The sequence below is a fragment of the Ascaphus truei genome, chromosome 4 (assembly GCF_040206685.1).
Source record: "Ascaphus truei isolate aAscTru1 chromosome 4, aAscTru1.hap1, whole genome shotgun sequence".
Lineage (NCBI taxonomy): Eukaryota > Metazoa > Chordata > Amphibia > Anura > Ascaphidae > Ascaphus > Ascaphus truei.
The window spans coordinates 398,955,176-398,974,152 of NC_134486.1; the positions used below are offsets into that span (position 1 = coordinate 398,955,176).

The window sequence follows — 18,977 nt, forward strand, 5'->3', positions numbered from 1 at the left end:
CTCACGCGAGCGTCCGCAGGCGTGCTGAGGCGCTGGAGTTTTAAGCCGACAGCCAAGCTGTATTTCAGAGCACTGTCGGCTGAAAACATCCAATCAGCGCGGAGCAGCGTCAACGTCACGGCGCCTTGACGTCTCTTTATCTGTCTCTCTCTCTGTCTCTCTCTCTGTCTCTCTCTCTGTCTCTCTCTCTGTCTCTCTCTCCCACTCTCTCCCACTCTCTCTCTCCCACTCTCTCTCTCCCACTCTCTCTCTCCCACTCTCTCTCTCCCACTCTCTCTCTCCCACTCTCTCTCTCTGTCTCTCTCTCCCACTCTCTCTCTCTGTCTCTCTCCCACTCTCTCTCTCTGTCTCTCTCCCACTCTCTCTCTCTGTCTCTCTCCCACTCTCTCTCCCACTCCCTCTCTCTGTCTCTCTCCCACTCTCTCTCTCCCACTCTCTCTCTCTGTCTCTCTCCCACTCTCTCTCTCTGTCACTCTCTCTCTCTGTCACTCTCTCTCTCTCTCTCTCTGTCACTCTCTCTCTCTGTCTCTCTGTCACTCTCTCTCTCTGTCACTCTCTCTCTCTGTCTCTCTGTCACTCTCTCTCTCTGTCTCTCTGTCACTCTCTCTCTCTGTCACTCTCTGTCTCTCTGTCACTCTCTCTCCCTCTGTCACTCTCTCTCCCTCTGTCACTCTCTCTCCCTCTGTCACTCTCTCTCCCTCTGTCACTCTCTCTCCCTCTGTCACTCTCTCTCCCTCTGTCACTCTCTCTCCCTCTGTCACTCTCTCTCCCTCTGTCACTCTCTCTCCCTCTGTCACTCTCTCTCCCTCTGTCACTCTCTCTCCCTCTGTCACTCTCTCTCCTTCTCCCACTCTCTCTCCCTCTCCCACTCTCTCTCCCTCTCCCACTCTCTCTCCCTCTCCCACTCTCTCTCCCTCTCCCACTCTCTCTCCCTCTCCCACTCTCTCTCCCTCTCCCACTCTCTCTCCCTCTCCCACTCTCTCTCCCTCTCCCACTCTCTCCCTCTCCCACTCTCTCTCCCTCTCCCACTCTCTCTCCCTCTCCACTCTCTCCCTCTCCCACTCTCTCTCTCTCTCCCACTCCCACTCTCTCCCTCTCCCACTCTCTCCCTCTCCCACTCTCTCCCTCTCCCACTCTCTCCCTCTCCCACTCTCTCCCTCTCCCACTCTCTCCCTCTCCCACTCTCTCCCTCTCCCACTCTCTCCCTCTCCCACTCTCTCTCTCTCCCACTCTCTCTCTCTCCCACTCTCTCTCTCTCCCACTCTCTCTCTCTCCCACACTCTCTCTCTCTCCCACTCTCTCTCTCTCTCCCACTCTCTCTCTCTCTCCCACTCTCTCTCTCTCTCTCCCACTCTCTCTCTCTCTCCCACTCTCTCTCTCTCTCCCACTCTCTCTCTCTCTCCCACTCTCTCTCTCTCTCTCCCACTCTCTCTCTCTCTCTCTCCCACGCTCTCTCTCTCTCCCACTCTCTCTCTCTCTCTCCCCACTCTCTCTCTCCCACTCTCTCTCTCTCTCCACTCTCTCTCTCTCTCCCACTCTCTCTCTCTCTCCCACTCTCTCTCTCTCTCTCCACTCTCTCTCTCTCTCCCACGCTCTCTCTCTCTCCCACTCTCTCTCTCTCTCTCCCACTCTCTCTCTCCCACTCTCTCTCTCTCCCACTCTCTCTCTCTCTCTCCCACTCTCTCTCTCTCTCTCCCACTCTCTCTCTCTCTCTCTCTCCCACTCTCTCTCTCTCTCTCCCACTCTCTCTCTCTCTCTCCCACTCTCTCTCTCTCTCTCTCTCCCACTCTCTCTCTCTCTCTCTCTCTCTCTCCCACTCTCTCTCTCTCTCTCCCACTCTCTCTCTCTCTCTCTCTCTCTCCCACTCTCTCTCTCTCTCTCTCCCACTCTCTCTCTCTCTCTCTCTCTCCCACTCTCTCTCTCTCTCTCTCCCACTCTCTCTCTCCCACTCTCTCTCTCTCTCTCTCCCACTCTCCCTCTCTCTCCCACTCTCTCTCTCTCTCCCACTCTCCTCTCTCTCCACTCTCCCTCTCTCTCCCACTCTCCCTCTCTCTCCACTCCCTCTCTCTCCCACTCTCTCTCTCCCACTCCCTCTCTCTCCACTCCCTCTCTCTCCCACTCCCTCTCTCTCCACTCCCTCTCTCTCCCACTCCCTCTCTCTCCACTCCCTCTCTCCCACTCCCTCTCTCTCCCACTCTCTCTCTCTCCACTCTCTCTCTCCCCCACACACTCTCTCTCCCCCACACACTCTCTCTCACACTCTCGCTCTCTCACACTCTCGCTCTCTCCCCCACACACTCTCGCTCTCTCCCCCACACACTCTCACACTATGGATCTGGATATCTTAACTGCCCTATACTACACTGAAATAACCTATACTGCTTACTTCCAGATCTGACTCAAGCTTCACACGGAAGACATCGAACCCCCCCTAACCCAGAAGACAGGTAACGAACACCTCCCCTCCAATGTATAACATTGCGGGAATGAGGGTACCTGGACTTTGAGGGTCTGCGGATCAGGTAAGATCCCAGACGGGATTGCTGCTTTAAATATTGTGAAGCGGGGGCATCCAGACACTAGTTAAGGGGTGCAGGAAACTAGTCATCCACATCTGGCTTTTTTTTTCTAGATTTGACATTTATACACAAACACACACACACACACACACACACACACACACACACACACACACACACACACACACACACACACACACACACACACACACACACACACACACACACACACACACACACACACACACACACACCAAGGACTAATTGTAGTATAATGTAATACAATAAATAAACTAATATCAAAAACGAATGTTCTTACTAGGAATTTATTCAATTTATGGCTTTTTTTTTAAATGCGTGGCTGGGGGCGGGACTACAGGCGGGGTTGGGGGCGGGACTAGGTGGCGAGTAGATTTTTTGGTTCGGCGAGTAGATTTTTGGGTGATTTGTCAAGCACTGTATATATATATATATATATATATATATATATATATATATACAGTGTTCGACAAACCTATACATTTGCTCACCCTGGGCGAGTGGATTTAACCCCCGGGCGAGTAAATATTGGCCCAAGCAGCACACGTTTGGTACTAGGTGGCGAGTAGATTTTTTGGTGATAGATAGATATATATATATATATATATATATATATATATATCTGCATCACATGTGCCCTCCAAACAAATATTAACACTATCCATGGTTTAGACAGATTAGAGAAGCCCTGAACTACAGCTACAGCTAATAATGTGGAGCAACCTTTGGGTATGTTAGAATTATTTTACTGAGTCCTGGTACCTACAGGGAGTTAAGGGGATAAATCATTTACAGGTCCTAGTTCAGGTAGCAAATGTTAAGTAACCAATTCCATGTAGCTAATTTGAAGTAACTAATTTCATGTTGCAAGTCACATAGGGTGGTGATTGGCTAGTTATTTGTTTCCAGAAGGTACTGGAAAAGTCCACTCTTTAGGGCAGGTGTGCGCAAACTAGGGGGGGGGATTTGTCGGGGGGGGGGCACGGGCGGTTGCAGCGCTCTTCCCCAGGCATTTAAATTAAATGCCGGGGGATCATGTGAGGCCTCTGCCACAATAAAACTTACCAGGATTCAGACGCTGTGACGCATCTCCATGGCAACGTGGCGTCAAATGACGCCTCGGGTCATGTGACGTGACATCACAGGCGTCAAATGACGCCACGGGTCACATGACCTGACATGACCCTGGAGCGTCACATGACGCAGCTTCCAGGTAGGAGGGTGGAAGCGCGAGCTCCGGCGCAGGCAGAGCAGGGGGCGCAGCAGGAAAAGTTTGCGCTCCCCTGCTTTAGGGGATGACTTGGTTAAGTAAAGCCTTCTTTTCCTGCCCAGCAGCAGGGGTGGGGAAAAGATTAGCAATGTTTGGGACCTGGGTATTTTTCTCAGATCATAATGTGACCCGCACTGAGGGGATCTCCGGGCTCCTAGCTCTGTAAAAGGGTGAGCAACCTTTCTTGTTTTCTAAGTTAGGATAAGTGTCCCAGTATAGGGCCCTTCAGATCCTACCCTAAAAAGGGATCCTGCCACAGTAGGCCGTAGGTTCTTAACAGCAGAGGCTCATTGAGGAGACCTGGGTGGGACTGCCAATAATTGCAGGAAGAAGATTCCAGCCATGTCTTTGGCAGTACAGGAAAGGCTTGAAAAAGAGCAACTCCGCCTACAAACCTCATGGCTGAGGAAACCCGAGTGTCTACATGTAACTTATGAAAACCTGTCCTGTAATTGGCCTGAAAATTCAGACTGTTCAAATAAAGTTTAAGAAAAGTTCCTGGCGCCTTGTTCAGTTTTTGCTCACCACACCAGCCCTGCACGAAGTTCCAACACCCTGAGATTGAAGGGAACCCCTGAGTATCACCTGTACACACAACATCTCACTTTAGGAGATAGTGAAGCTTATTGGTGTGGCCCCTCTTCTGTTGGCCGGGGGGGGGGGGGGGAGGGGTGTAGCGTTGTTACAAATGCATAACAAACAGTTCAAAGCAGGGCTTAATCATTAGCATGTAAAAGACTGACATTTTACCCCTTCCTTAGAGAGAAGGACATGGTAATAGATGATGAAACATGTATAAGGATAGCTATCTTAGGGATGTTGTTGTCGGCAGATGTTTATAAGGTGTATTTAGTATTATGCATTTTACTTTCTTGTGGTATAGATGAGAAAGTCAAATCGCGCTCTTGCTTCCTAACAGGATCTCGTAGTTGATCAACTCTTCCCTCTTGCAGCTGATGTGATGTGAAGGCACCCCTCCTCCACAGGTCCCGTCGCAGGATGGCTCCAAACGCGGGCAACAGCAGGGAATAAAACACAAAAGCGCACCGAGGGTCAAGATTTAATTAAAACAGGTTAGTAGTAGTAACAATCACTTCGGAGTGAGTTTCTCTGGGGAACCGGCGTTTGAGGCGGGCTACTATTCACGGGTCCTGCGAGAAGCCGCAACCCGAAAGTAAGAACAACGTGGTGCCGAGCCAGGCAGCCCCAGCGCGCGGGTCTACCTCGTAAGCCTCTGCACCATCTCTTTATGCCCAGGACACCACCAGGACTGTTTCCTCTGCACCTCAATACTGGATGTACTTACCCCTATATGTAAGTTTTTATTGTTACTACTACTAACATGTTTTAATTAAATCTTGACCCTCGGTGCTCTTTTGTGTTTTATTCCTTTCTTGTGGTATAGATTGAACCATGCTATAAATGTTGTATTCATAATACATTATTATTATCTATTATCCAGCTTTTGAATTTTTACTTACAAATCATTTTAACATTAAAAACAAAACCTGTTAAAAAAAAGCATACGTTCTTAGTGCAGTTGTGCTTTGCCTTCTGGCAGTCTCTTTCGTACTTTGCTCTGATGGAAGTGAAAGTCAAACATTCTTTTTGCTGCAGATTAATAACTAATCAGTTTAATTGCAGCTGTATTCCAAGAAAAATCAACATCATCGGGATAGAAAACTGCAAACCTGCAGAGTCTAACAACACTATGGAGATAAATATACAATAGACCAGGGGTATGCAAACTGGGGCGTGCCCTGAGATTTTTTTTGGGGGGAGCGGCGGTTACAGAGGCCCCGCGCTCTTCCCCAAGGCATTTAAATTAAATGCTGGGGGACCGCAAGAGGCTGTAACTCACTTGCCTTGATTCAGCGGGCTTTGGTGACGGGTCACCATGGTAATGGGGTCTTGTGATATCACATGACCCCATAGCATAATTTGACGTTGGCACAAAGGTAAGGGGGAGGGGGGCGCGAGCACTGGGGGAGGGCAGGCAGTGGGGCACAGCTCCAAATGTTTGCACACCCTTGCAGCAAACCATAGTTCACATGGTTAAAAAGACAATACCGATAAAGTACCTCACATTAATGTATTATAAACCAGTTAAACAAAAGAGCAAAACTCTGGAGACTTGGAGAAGGTGTGGACCTTAAGGAGATATAAAAGCTATAGATGTGTAAAGTCATAATCTCCCAACAAGAGATGGGAAAAAAATGTTTTCCTAATTTTGGTCCAGCACGGATCGGCGGTTCTTTGGTCCACAGGTCAGTCCCAAAAATGTCGATTTGTCTTCTGCAGATTAAAAAAATATATATTTTTTTTTTAACACCTCCAATTGATCCATTTTGAATCCTTTCACGGATTTTAAGAATCTCTCCGCGGATTCAGCATTCCGCAGATTGGATTCTTAAAACCATCAGCGGATTGCGGAATTCATGGATGGGATTGTTCAAACCCACCAGCGGGTTGTAGCCAATGGCAGTTTTGGATTAATACGCACGGGATTAAACTGTAATAATCCATCGGCTGATTTTACGCCGCGGCACGGATTTCGAATGGCAAACGCTGGGAATTCTGGGAAATGGATTTGGACTGGTTCACCCAGCTCTACTCCCAACCACTTAAATGTTTATGTTTGCGTAAATGTCAATGAAAAAAGGCAAGGAAGTATTGAAAAATAGCAGCTACAAAGTCACCCCCAATACAGGGTCTGGAGAGTACCTCTCATGGGCATGATTAAGGGGCATTTGTGGCTCCGAAACGTCGCCCCCCCTACATTTTTATCACCTCGGTTTTTGCATGTATTGTACGTTGTTTTTCCTCTCCCTTGTTGTTTTTTTAGTGTTTCATTCCCATTGTATCCCCTCCACCCCTCTTCTCCCCGTGTGTTGTTTTTCTCTATGATAGGTACTCTCCAGACCCTGTATTGGGGTTGACTTTGTAGCTGCTTTTATTTTTCAATACATCCTTGCTTTTTTTTCATTGACATTTGTGTCTGTTTTTCTTATTTTGTGTGCTGGGGACCCCTGTTTATATTACTAATTTTTCTTGTGGGTTAGAGTTACCCTATGTTCCCGTGCACCTTATCATTAGTTTCATAAATTTACTTGGCTGTGGAGTGCTACCCAGCACACATACTTTTTATATGTTTGCATGTACTAGATGCAAAAGTTTCTCCTCCCTAAATTATGTTTCTGTCACAGTGGAGATGGGAAAACTGGGCGCTCTAAAAATCGCACTTGTTAATCTTCAAAAAGTTACAAATTACATGTTTACAACATACATTTGAATCTTTCACTTTAAATGGTGCAGTCATTACTATACTAATTATTAGTATTTTTTAGTCATTAGTGCTTTTATTCTTCCTGTTACCCATTTTTAAATAGGTGTGTGTTCGTTTTTGGTTTGCTTTATGGTGATGGCTTGGTTTAGGGATTATCATTATTGCATTAGATATTGGCCACTGTAAGAAATGGTCTTTTTCTAAAAAGAAGTCTAAGCATATGAATGAATAGTTACAGGACAATTGTTGAAATTATGTCTTATAAAATATAAGGTGTTTTAACACTAGAATGCATTTGAAGGTTATTTTTGTTGATCTCCTAGATTCCTTACATTTGAAGTCTATTCTAATAACAAGACTTGACACAAAAGGTCATACTGTACTATGGTCCCAAGTTGCTGCCCTGTTCAGGGTGACACCGAGTGTTTATTAAACAACTGTAGGACCGAGCTGAGTGAGATGTAATTTAACCATTGAAGATATGCTGAAGTAACCATTTTAGTACAAGAAGCTTTAAGCTCCATATATGTTCAGAAGAAGTTCACTTGACATCAGTACTGTATGTAAAGACCATGCTAGGATAGAACAGTTAAAGTTAAGATGGCTGACTGGGTGCTTCTATTTGGATACAAAGTAAGGCTAGAAGGACAAGGCCAGAGACCAGGAAGGAGGGAGAATGATAACATCATGAAGAGAAAGACGAGTTAATATCTGGAGAAGATAACTACAGAAAGCTACTATGTGCAACATTTCTTAAGAATATCATAATCTATTTAAAACATCATCATTGCCCTTCTCACTATTTTTGTATGTAAGTAATTATTTTCTAAATAAATGTTTTGTTTTTGTGTGCAACGACGAGAATGCTGAATTCTGTTTTGCTGGAGTGAATCTATAGAAAAGACGTAATTAAGGACATTTAACAGCCACTCTTCCAATGAAAGAGCTACTAATTAGAGCCAAATCTGCCATGTTGTATCAGTTACCCATTTTAAATATTTAGGTACATGGCTCGCTCATTAGCTACAGTTTGGTTTGCATATTGACCCGTTGACATCCAAAATCTATGTTAAAGCGGGTGTTCAGTACTGTATAGAAATAAATCTTGCCGAAGCCCCAAGAAGATGCTAATGCCAATGACTGATTATAGGGCTAAAGAGTATGGTACAGCACTCCAAATTCACCTTGGCAACCTTGATATTCTTCACAATTCAATATTCCATTTGGTCTAATTCTCCATTTACTCTAATATCTCCATTGCGATATGTTGTCAGTGCAGACACACGGTATATTTTTCCTGTCTTACCTTCGAATACTTTCTGGACAAGTTATACAATTATCTGAGCAGGCTTCTCATCTCTACTGTGCACGGCACTTATCACCCAAGATTCCCCACCACAAGCCTGCTTATGGTCCTACATTTCAGTAAAGAAACCAGTTGTTTTCCTACTCTTACCGGGCGCCTCATATGGAACAATTTACCCGAGTCTCTCGAAACCGCACCCTGTTTAGGATCTTTTAAAAACGTTGGCTGTTTTGTACTTTAAACATGCTTGTAACTGTAATACATAATGTTGTCATCTTAACATACTGTACCAATGGCATGCTTGAAAATAGGACATTTTTTTCCTGGTAAAATATTTGATGAATAAATAGTAAACAATCTAAATAGTAAGTGAATAGACGTTGTCCAGACAGTCCTCAATTTAGCTTTGTATTTTAACACAGAGGTCCCCAGCTCCAGTCCTCAAGGACCACTAACAGTGCAGGATTTAAGGATAGCCTCTCATTAGCACAGGTGGCCCAATCATTTTGACTGAACCACCTGTGCTCTAGCAGTGGTATCCACTGTTAGTGTTCCTTGAGGACTGGAGTTGGGGACCTCTGTTTTAACAGATACCACAATTATATAGACGTAAAAGAAAATCTACATACTTCATCTATGGATATTCCATGTGTCTAATTATCTATCAAGAATGTGCATACATTTTGCTTGGACAAAAAAAATGGATTTTATCTACGCCATGAATAAATCCAATTTATAGTAACTACCCTGCAGCAAGTCTTATCACAATTTAGCTGTAATGCATCTGTTTTAGGGAAGTCATTGTAGCTACTGATCAAAGTCTGGTCAAACCTGGTGCCCAAACAGTCCTAGGATTATCACTAGCAAATGCAACTGCAAACACATTGAAGTCACTTTGCTATTGTACTGTATATACGTACAGACATGTCAAGTAATAAAAAATACAGTGTACACAATCCCACAGATATGGTATGCAACGCGGTTAGTGAGACAAAATGATATTACTATTACTGATGATATTACAAAATGATATTACTATCAAATCCTACAGAAGATGTTCGTATTTCTCATTTGAAAAAATGAAATATTGAAGGTAGTCTTGGGACTCAAGCGGCTAACATCACAGTTCTAGTTTGTATATAGTTATAAGATTGTCTATTGAAAGTGTCTACATTTGAGCTCTTTTTCAGTATCGCTTTGTTCAGTCTGCAGGGGAGAAGTAAGCCTCACACACTCTGCCTCCTCTTATATAGAAGTAAGGGAGGTTTTTGTATCAGAGTTTTGCTCTGTTGCAAACCTTACTCAACTTTTCCACTGCAGCATTGGGTTTTGAAATGAATGGGATGTTTTCAGTGGTAGAATGTGGTTCTACTTTTGAATCAGGACACAATAGTAAAACATAATTGACTCTAACTTGTGTCTAATTTCTCCTTCCAGCTTCACCTCTGCAAGAGTTAACAAGAGTGGCCAGAACAACCACCTGTGGGGTAGAAATCACCTCCATCATCCATGCTCATATAGCTCAAGGTGGACCATCTCATGTTATTTTCTCAGCATTTGCATGGCCATACGTATTTAAGGTAATGTCAGTGGTTCTGACAGCATTACAGAAAAAGATTACAAGCCTCCAGGATGTTTCTCCATTTGGCATTTTGCTTGCCTGTGTGCTCACCAAGTTTTTACATAGCAACTATGTAATTGGACTTATAATTAATAATAATAATAACAACATGTTCTTGTATAGCGCTGCTAGTTTTACGTAGCACTTTACAGAAACATTTTGCAGGCACAGGTCCCTGCTTCAAACTCAGTGCCAGTTTGTGTCTTTACTCACTGAGCCACTCCTTCTCTCTATGTTAAGCTCCTCTGATCCTACCTGCCTGGCTGGAAGGCCCACGCTGGCTGGAACATGTTGCTTTCCAAATTGTGTTATGGAGTTTGTAAACCAGTCATTAAGCAAGTCATATTTGTAACTTAAAAAAAAAAAATAGTTTGTAATGCACATGCTCATTAACGAATGCTAATCTACGTTACTATATCTTAAATACTTTCTGGGTAAGCTACCCGCCTATCTGAACAAGCTCCTCATCCCTACCACACGCAGCAATTACCCCCTGAGATCTGACTCCAAAAGACTGCTCACGGTCCCAAGGTTCAACAAAGTATCCGGCTGCTCCTCCTTCTCTTACCGTGCACCCCACACGTAGAACAATGTACCGGAGACTCACATCCGCCACCAGTCTAAACTCTTTCAAAACTAAAGCTGTCTCACATTTGAATCTGGTCTGTAACTGTTACATACGCCTATAACAGGCCTGCACAACACGCGGCCCGCCTGCACTCAATGTGCGGCCCGCGGCGGCTTTCCACTATCCCCCTCCCACCCAAGTCCTCTCCAGCCCTCCCTCCCAAGTCCTCTCTACCCCTCCGCCTCCCTCCCGAGTCCGCTATCCCGCTCCCCCACGAGCCCGCTCTCCCCCTCCCCCAAGAGCCCGCTCTCCCCCTCGCCCAGGAGCCAGCTCTCCCCCTCGAGCCACGGCAGCAGCGCGCTCTAGCATTGAGGCACTTCCGTGCCTGCTGCTTGCTAGAGCGCGTGTGTGAAGTCCTGCCCCTGCTCTGCCGCCTCCTCTGCAGCAAACCAAGGGGGGGGGGGTCAATGGAGGTGCAGGGGGGAATCATTGGAGGTGCAGGGGGTGATTGGAGGTGCAAGGGGGGTGATTGAAGGTGCAAGTCGGGTCATGGGAGGTGCAAGGGGGGTCATTGGAGGTGCAATGGGGGTCATTGGAGGTGCAAGGGGGGTCATTGGAGGTGAAGTTTTCGTTGGAGGTGCAGGGGGGAGTCGTTGGAGGTGCAGTGGAGGTGCAGGGGAGGGTCATTGGAGGTGCAGGGGAGGGTCATTGGAGGTGCAGGGGAGGGTCATTGGAGGTGCAGGGGAGGGTCATTGGAGGTGCAGGGGAGGGTCATTGGAGGTGCAGGGGAGAGAGATGTGTGATGCAGGGGGGGAAAGTGATGTGAGGTGCAGGGGGGTGATTTGAGGTGCAATGGGGGTGATTTGAGGTGCATGGGGGTGATTTGAGGTGCATGGGGGGTGATTTGAGGTGCAGGGGGAGAGTGATGTGAGGTGCAGGGGGAGAGGGATGTGAGGTGCAGGGGGAGAGTGATGGGAGGTGCAGGGGGGAGAGTGATGTGAGGTGCAGGGGGGAGAGTGATGTGAGGTGCAGGGGGGAGAATGATGTGAGGTGCAGGGGGGAGAATGATGTGAGGTGCAGGGGGGCTGGGATGTGTGTGGTGTGCAGGGGGTTATTGTGTGTTTGATGTGGAGGGGGAGTATTATGTGTGTGGGTGAGGGGGAGAGATGGGAGTATGAGAGATAGATGGGGAGTATCGCAAAGTTTGATAGTGAGGGGTTCTGGGGGAGATATGAGGATGATAATGAAGGTGCTGGTGGAGATATGAGGATGATGATGAGGGGTGCTGGGGGAGATATATGAGGATGATGATGATGATGATGAGAGGTGCTGGAGGAGAGATGATGATGATGATGATGAGAGGTGCTGGAGGAGAGATGATCATGATGATGATGATACCCGTGCGGCCCAATTTTTTTTTCCTTGGAGCAGTTCGGCCCTTCTCACTTTACGAGTTGTGCAGGCCTGGTCTATAACATATTATCTTTAACTGTTTATGCAATGTCTTGTATATAATGTATAACCCTGTTCATTAAATTTGATAAATAAATATTTAGAGCGCAAGTGTATAACTATTAACACTCATAGTTTGACCAATGCACATGTGCAGTGTATTTTTTTAGTCTACGGTAATCCTCGTTCATCCAGGTAACATTACCTTGGTCATTTTGCTAGCGGGCCTTACTTTTGCATATCATTAGCCTTGAGGATACCCATTAAGGTCTGTTACCTACAGTATTTCGGGAACGTAATAATATTTGCACTAGATTAACAACCTAAGAATCTACTCCATCGTAATATATTATCAGATTTAAATAACCTGATAAACTCAACCATGTAACAATACAATACATATATTTCAGAAATTATTCATAGCTTTTTATATTTTGCACTGGTAGCAAAGAATAAAGCAGCATAATGAGAAATGCCATGGAAAATTATGTATCTATATATCTCCATCAATAAAGCCAGGGTGTAGAGCACACTCGGACATCTATAGATAAATGTTGGGGTGCAAGCAAACAAGATGACCACTGGCACTCACAGGGTTTGCATTAGAAGCATATAGTTTAAACGAATGATCAATGTTTCAGTCTTAAACAGAGGATCTTCCTGAAGATAGTGAGAAAGCTCCTCTGTGTAGGACTCAAACTTGTCATCTTGATTGAGAATAGTGGGGAAGATCTGCACAAAGCTGGAAGAGTGAGGCTCAATCCCGAGCCACCTGGGTAATGGGACCTGGATGCGTCCTACGTAGGGACTGGAGGGCTGATCGGATGGAGAGTCCAGCTGCAGAAACCCGGAAGCAAAAGAAGCTGCTAACGGAGGGGATCACCGGATATAGTGGTAGCAAGACCTTTGCAAAGTATGGACCTGCCACACACAGTAACAATACATGAGCTCCAACGGTGTCACAGTACTTCTATTATAGGCTTAACCACCCAGGATTGGGAGGCCGATCAAGTGACTGACCATACAGAACACATGCTCACCATTTATGTGGATAGTATAAAAGCTGTACTCTGAATGTTATGTGGTGATCCTATCCCTAAGGATCACAAGGTTAATGGTATCTGTTGATAGATATACCCAGTGGCATATTTACCATTAGGCCTGATAGGCAGGGCCTGGGCCGCAAATTTCCCTTTCATCAATTGCCATGGCAACGCACCGCCATGTGATGTCATATTACCATGGTAACACGCCACAGCGTCATTTGATGCTTAAGAAGGAGGAGGGCAGCAGGAAGGATGAGCGCTGCACCAGGTAAGTGCATAAGGGCAGCAGTTTTGGAAATCTGCCACTGCATATACCCTATACATAAATCAGTTGGGGAAATACACACAAACACTGTGACAAACAGCTCCCTTTATGTAGCATTGCCGTTAGCCCAGGCTCTTCTCAACACAGTCTTCTAGGGTTTAATTTGTAGAAAAGGAGGACAAACACGTGTATACACACACAAGAGGCACTCAGCCCTCAACCTATTACCACGTGTATTACTACTGTGAAGCGCTATGTACATTAATGGCGCTATACAAATAAAGACATACAATACAACCTTCAGCAGTTTATTTTTCCATTAGTGACACTAAACATTTCAAACACCGCCACTTTAAGAAACAAAAGAAATCATAAAAATAACATCTACTCCTGTCAGGAGTCTAACTCACATGCATAGCCCTATCTGCAATGTTGTCCGGCTAAGCCAGTTACCAACTTTAAATAACACACAGATATAACATTGAATCCTTAACTGTCAGATGGGGACAGATTCCCTATAGATTCTCAGATGCTGCAACATGTGAGGGGGCCGTCTACCCCGAATCGGATCCTGGGGAGCAGCATCCTCCCTGCCTCCAAGCTCTATGAGAGACTGAAGCAGCCAACCTAACTGCAATATATACCTCTTCCTCAATTAGGAGAGCAGGTGAGTGAAAACCAGAACCACTGAAAAACCTGGCCTGGAGTTTCCATCCCACAGTCTCAGCAAATGTGAAACTGTGGAATGGATAATTTTTTCCACTTTCTGCCTTAAATTGGACAGACAGCTGCCTAATATTCTGGGATGACACACACACACACACACACACACACACACACACACACACACACACACACACACACACACACACCTTCCTGTAGAAGTTTAAACTTATGGCGGAAAGAGACCTGCAGTACTTCCAACATTGCAGTGACCAGATCTAAAGCACAAAGCAGTTCTAAGAAATCTCATGGCTGGTGGCTATTTTCAACCCTCTTTTCTGCCAAAGGAGACTGCAAAGCAAAAGACTGCAGCCCCCTCTTGGAGCAAAGGGGTTAAAAGGACAAAAATATGATATTCCATCTTCTTTGTATGATAGGATGAAAAGGGAAAAGTAAAGGTTATTCTGAACCCCTTAAGTCTACATCTCCGTCGCCCCAAAGGGGCGCAGCCAAAGGGTGTGAGCCTTTTGCTGCCGTTCGCTGATATTTGTTGGTGTTAAAATTGCTGTATTTCAATCTGAAACTCTCCAACCCTTTTATCCCCTGCACCCAATTTTCTACCTCCATGAAATGTCTGTGAATTGACTGTATAACCCTGTTCATTTAATGTAACCATGTATTGTTATAACTCTGTTCCCAGGACATACTTGAAAACAAGACTCCAATCCTCAAGGGCCACCAACAGGGTAGGTTTTCAGGAAATCCCTGCTTCAGCACAGGTGGCTCAATCAGTGGCTCAGTCACAGCTAGGAGCACCGGCATATTGAATTTTGAGACCTTTAGGAAGTGTGCCTGCAACTCTATTTTTTGGTCAGTCAACAACTGAGCCACCTGTGCTGAAGCAGGGATATCCTGAAAACCTGACCTATTGGTGGCCCTTGAGGACTAGAGTTAGCCACCCCTGCCTTAGACCAACGCATTCCCTCCTGAGTACAGGACTAGCAGAGCCTAGGAGGATGAGGTAACCCTACTGTACACACCCTACAGTTAATGTTAAAAGCCAATGGCGCATCTGCATTACCTACATCAATACATTTCTTCATATTTATTTCTACATAGCACCAACCATGCGATTTACAGTGAGAGCATACGGACGCTTACAAATACATGGGGTGACATACACAGAACACCAGACATGAGTATAAACACGCTCATCCCCAGGACATTACAGTCTAACGTGCCCTATTGTAAACCCCACAACAACTATTAACCCCTTGTGAATAACTATTTTGTTTTAAATCCGGTGATATCCATCAGGCTTCGTGGCTACAAATACAATAGGGGGAAATTACACTGAAACCCTTTACTGCCAGATGGCTCAGGAATGTATTGCAGAGATACAATGTAGCACGCAGTCTGTTCAGACAGTGACATAGAATGTTATGTTAGAAGGCTATATACAGAATAGAAGGGTGAAATATATCAGACCATATAGCCATACTGCATATAAACATTTAAAAATATAGCCCTGTCATCTTTTTAATCCATTGATGTAATATTTGAATCTTATGTTACAATACTTTATAAAAAAAAAATATGTATACAGTAGTTATAAATAAAAAATATTATTGCAACAGCCTCCAAAGTAAAAGTCTGCTGATTGAGTTCAGATCCAATATCAAAATGGTATCTATAATGTTATATTCTATCCCTATAAATAATTACCTATAGCAATAACAGGTTCCATAATCAGACACAACTAAAAGACGTATATGAATGTTAGTACGGTAGTTCTACAGATAATAATTCTGTAAATTGATTTTGTATTTGTTTGATTTGCAGCTATGTAACATTTATCTGTAGCATAAGAGATTGACATCAAGTAACCGTCCGTGTTCAAGCTTCTTCCCTTATATATTAATATGATATGCTGCACAGCAAGTTAGTATGTTCCTTATGGGCTAAAGCAGGGGTGGCCAACTCCAGTCCTCAAGAGCTACAACAGGACAGGTTTTCAGGATATCCCTGCTTCAGCACTGGTGGTGCAGTCTTCGACTGAGCCACTGATTCAGCCACCTGTGCTGAAGCAGTCCTGTTGGTAGCTCTTGAGGACTGGAGTTGGCCAAAATCTGCTTTACATGGAGAAATACGTCACCAAAAGAATTCATTAAACTATTTAGGGTTTTCAAGCCTCTCCAGCAGTGAATGGGGTCGCCTCATTTGCTGAGCCAAGCATTGCAGGATCTCTCGCGGTTAAGGGTTAAATCTTCTGCTAAGAATAAGCGCTCTGGGAGACAGGAAGTGTACGTATAGCAATGCTCAGTATCATCATACAGCACAGGATGGGGCTAAAAGTGTCTGCACTCACACATGCAGTGCTACAGTACTGTTAGGGCTGAAGCTTAGGTGCTGTAGTGACTCGTTACAATAGTGAAGGGGGTGTCTGTTTATATTGAATTGTATTTAACCCTTCTGCTGCTGGAGGGGCCAACAATGTATTGCACAGCAGTGAAAGGTTTAATCAAGTCCTGAAGAGCTAGCAACAGCCAGGTAGGTATTGGGGATCTCAATGCTTCAGCACAGGTGGCTCAATCTGGCTCAGTCGAAGACTGCACCACCTGGGCTGAAGCAGGGATATCTTGAAACGCCAACCTGTTGGCAGCTCTTGAGGCCTGGATTTGGCCACCCCTGGGATAATGAATACAATAGATGAAGAAAAACTAAAGTTAACCCCCTCTGGGGGTTGGGTAGAGATAACATGCCGTTTGTCTCTTTCAATGGCTTGTGACTAAGTCAAGGACCCTTATTCCTGAAGCCATCTTCTTGCTCCGAAAGGCTTAGGCTGAGTCCCCGCTGGCGCTGAGCTTGGCGCGGTTAATGCATATATATATATGCATGTTCCCGCTCACGCGAAGTTGCAGGACACCCGGCGCTCATGCTCTAAGCATGAGCGCGCTCAGCGCCAGCGGGGACAAAGCCTTAGGCTCCATCTCCTTGTAGTGGAGCCTAGAGCTTCCTGAGCAAGGGAAAGACGGCCTCGCCGCACATTGAAAAGGGAACAGTCTCCCGCCTTTAGTGACAGAGTAAGGCAACAGATTGTTGCAGGTACACCAGAGAAAAACTCCATGGTATGTCTTGTGTAGTTTTTTAATCGTTTTTTTCAGCAAAATACGTTATATCCCTCCCTACAGTATGTCAAGATATACAGTATCTCATAACATTGTACCCCCAGATAACACAAGATATCCTGGTGACATTCAAAACATCACAGAGTTTCCATAGCATTTAATCGCACCATATAGCAATAAAAATATATGTATCTAGATTGTAAGCTCTCAGGACTAGCAGAGCCCTCATTACCTTCAGTATCTGTTTGTTCTCATTTACTATGTCATATCATGTTTATGTAATATTCATAACTCTGTACCACACTGCAGAACATGTTGCACTTCAAAACAATATTATTAATAATAAATATATATATTTTTTTATATACACATACAAATAAATGTGTATGTACAGTATAAAAAATATATATCCCCGTATAGAAGAGAACAACGATGCCTGCTGCATCTGTTTAATGTGCGTACACCTACAGCACAGCCACCTCCGCGTTACTGAGACCTATTATTCTGAGCCAGCAGGGCTGGGCTGGGGAGTCCCGAGATGGAATTCATACTCCGAAATAAAACACACTGTGCCCACATCGCTTTTATACACTGCAACTGCCAGTGGTTTTCACACTCTGGAGGAAACACCCATACCCTTTCAGTTTCCCTAAAGGTACAGCATGCTAGGTATTAAATACTCCAGCTTTAGATTCATTGCTCTGAAACTTCTTCCTCTTCCCGTAGGGCACACAAAAAAAAAAGATCCCCCCCCCAGCGTCACTGCTTCCTCATTGCGAAACACCATCTCTTAGTCTGCGTTACGTCCTCTACAGCAGGGGTGGCCAACTCCAGTTCTCAAGAGCTGACCAACCGGTCAGGTTTCCAGGATATCCCTGCTTCAGCACAGGTGGCTCAATCAGTGGCTCAGTCGAAGACTGAGCCACTGATTGAGCCACCTGTGCTGAAGCTGGGATAGCCTTAAAAACCTGACCTGTTGGGAGGGGATTTCAGGAGTGGAGTTGGCTACCCCTGCTCTACATATTCTCTGAGATACAATAGGCTGCCCTCCAAAGAAACAGCCTCGCTATTTAATGTACAGAAAAGCCACACTGACCTGCTAGTCTTCTCTCTCGTCTGTTTCTCTGTGACTGGCCGTGGAATGCAGGAACGGGCAGGTAAAGGATCTTAGCTCCTCCTCTGATCACTGAAGTGCAATATTGGAAGGCTGTCAGTTTCTCGCTCTCTCTCCCTATTCAAAGACACACCCCCCGACGCTTACTCAATACACTTCCTTATCTCGTGCTGTTATGAATCCGACACAAGAATGTGAGAGAAACACACACACACAGTGTGATACAAAGAAGGAAGCGCTGCGAAGTTTGATTGCTCCGGCAACATGGGGCTTTAAATAAATTCGAGAGCTTTTTTTTTTTCCCTCACTCTTTACTATTGTGGCCTCATTTCTGTATATTTACTTTCACTAAAATACAGCACAGATTGGTATCAAAGAGCAGTTGAACAGAAGAGGGATTTAACCCTTACTTGCAACAGAGGTTATGTAAAGCTACTATCTCTGCTAGGGTGTTATTCATTAAACTGCCATAGGGTTGATGGGGGGGAATATCGCACAGAAATAACCTTTGACTTCGAAGGGAGTTTCCGAGCGATAGGGCCTGAAATCGAAGCTACAGTGGCGGCCGCCTTTAACCTCCTGTGGCCGTTTCCCTGCGATTTTTAAAATCGCGGGCAGATGCGGGCCATTTTCGGCCGTTTTGGGCACCGCGGGCGCTTTCATTGTCTAGCGCTAAGTGCTTTCGTTGTGCTTTCATTGT

General features: G+C 45.2%; 1 protein-coding gene across 2 annotated transcripts in view; it reads right to left on the reverse strand.

Annotated features, from left to right (window-relative positions):
* Window positions 1-18,403, reverse strand: part of PTK2B (protein tyrosine kinase 2 beta) — a 219,192-nt gene extending 200,789 nt beyond the window's left edge. For both annotated transcript variants that reach the window (XM_075598620.1, XM_075598619.1), the window contains exon 1: window positions 18,260-18,403. The gene's annotated coding sequence lies outside the window, so the exon portion shown is untranslated. The remainder of the gene's footprint in view (window positions 1-18,259) is intronic.
* Window positions 18,404-18,977: the final 574 nt, after the last annotated feature.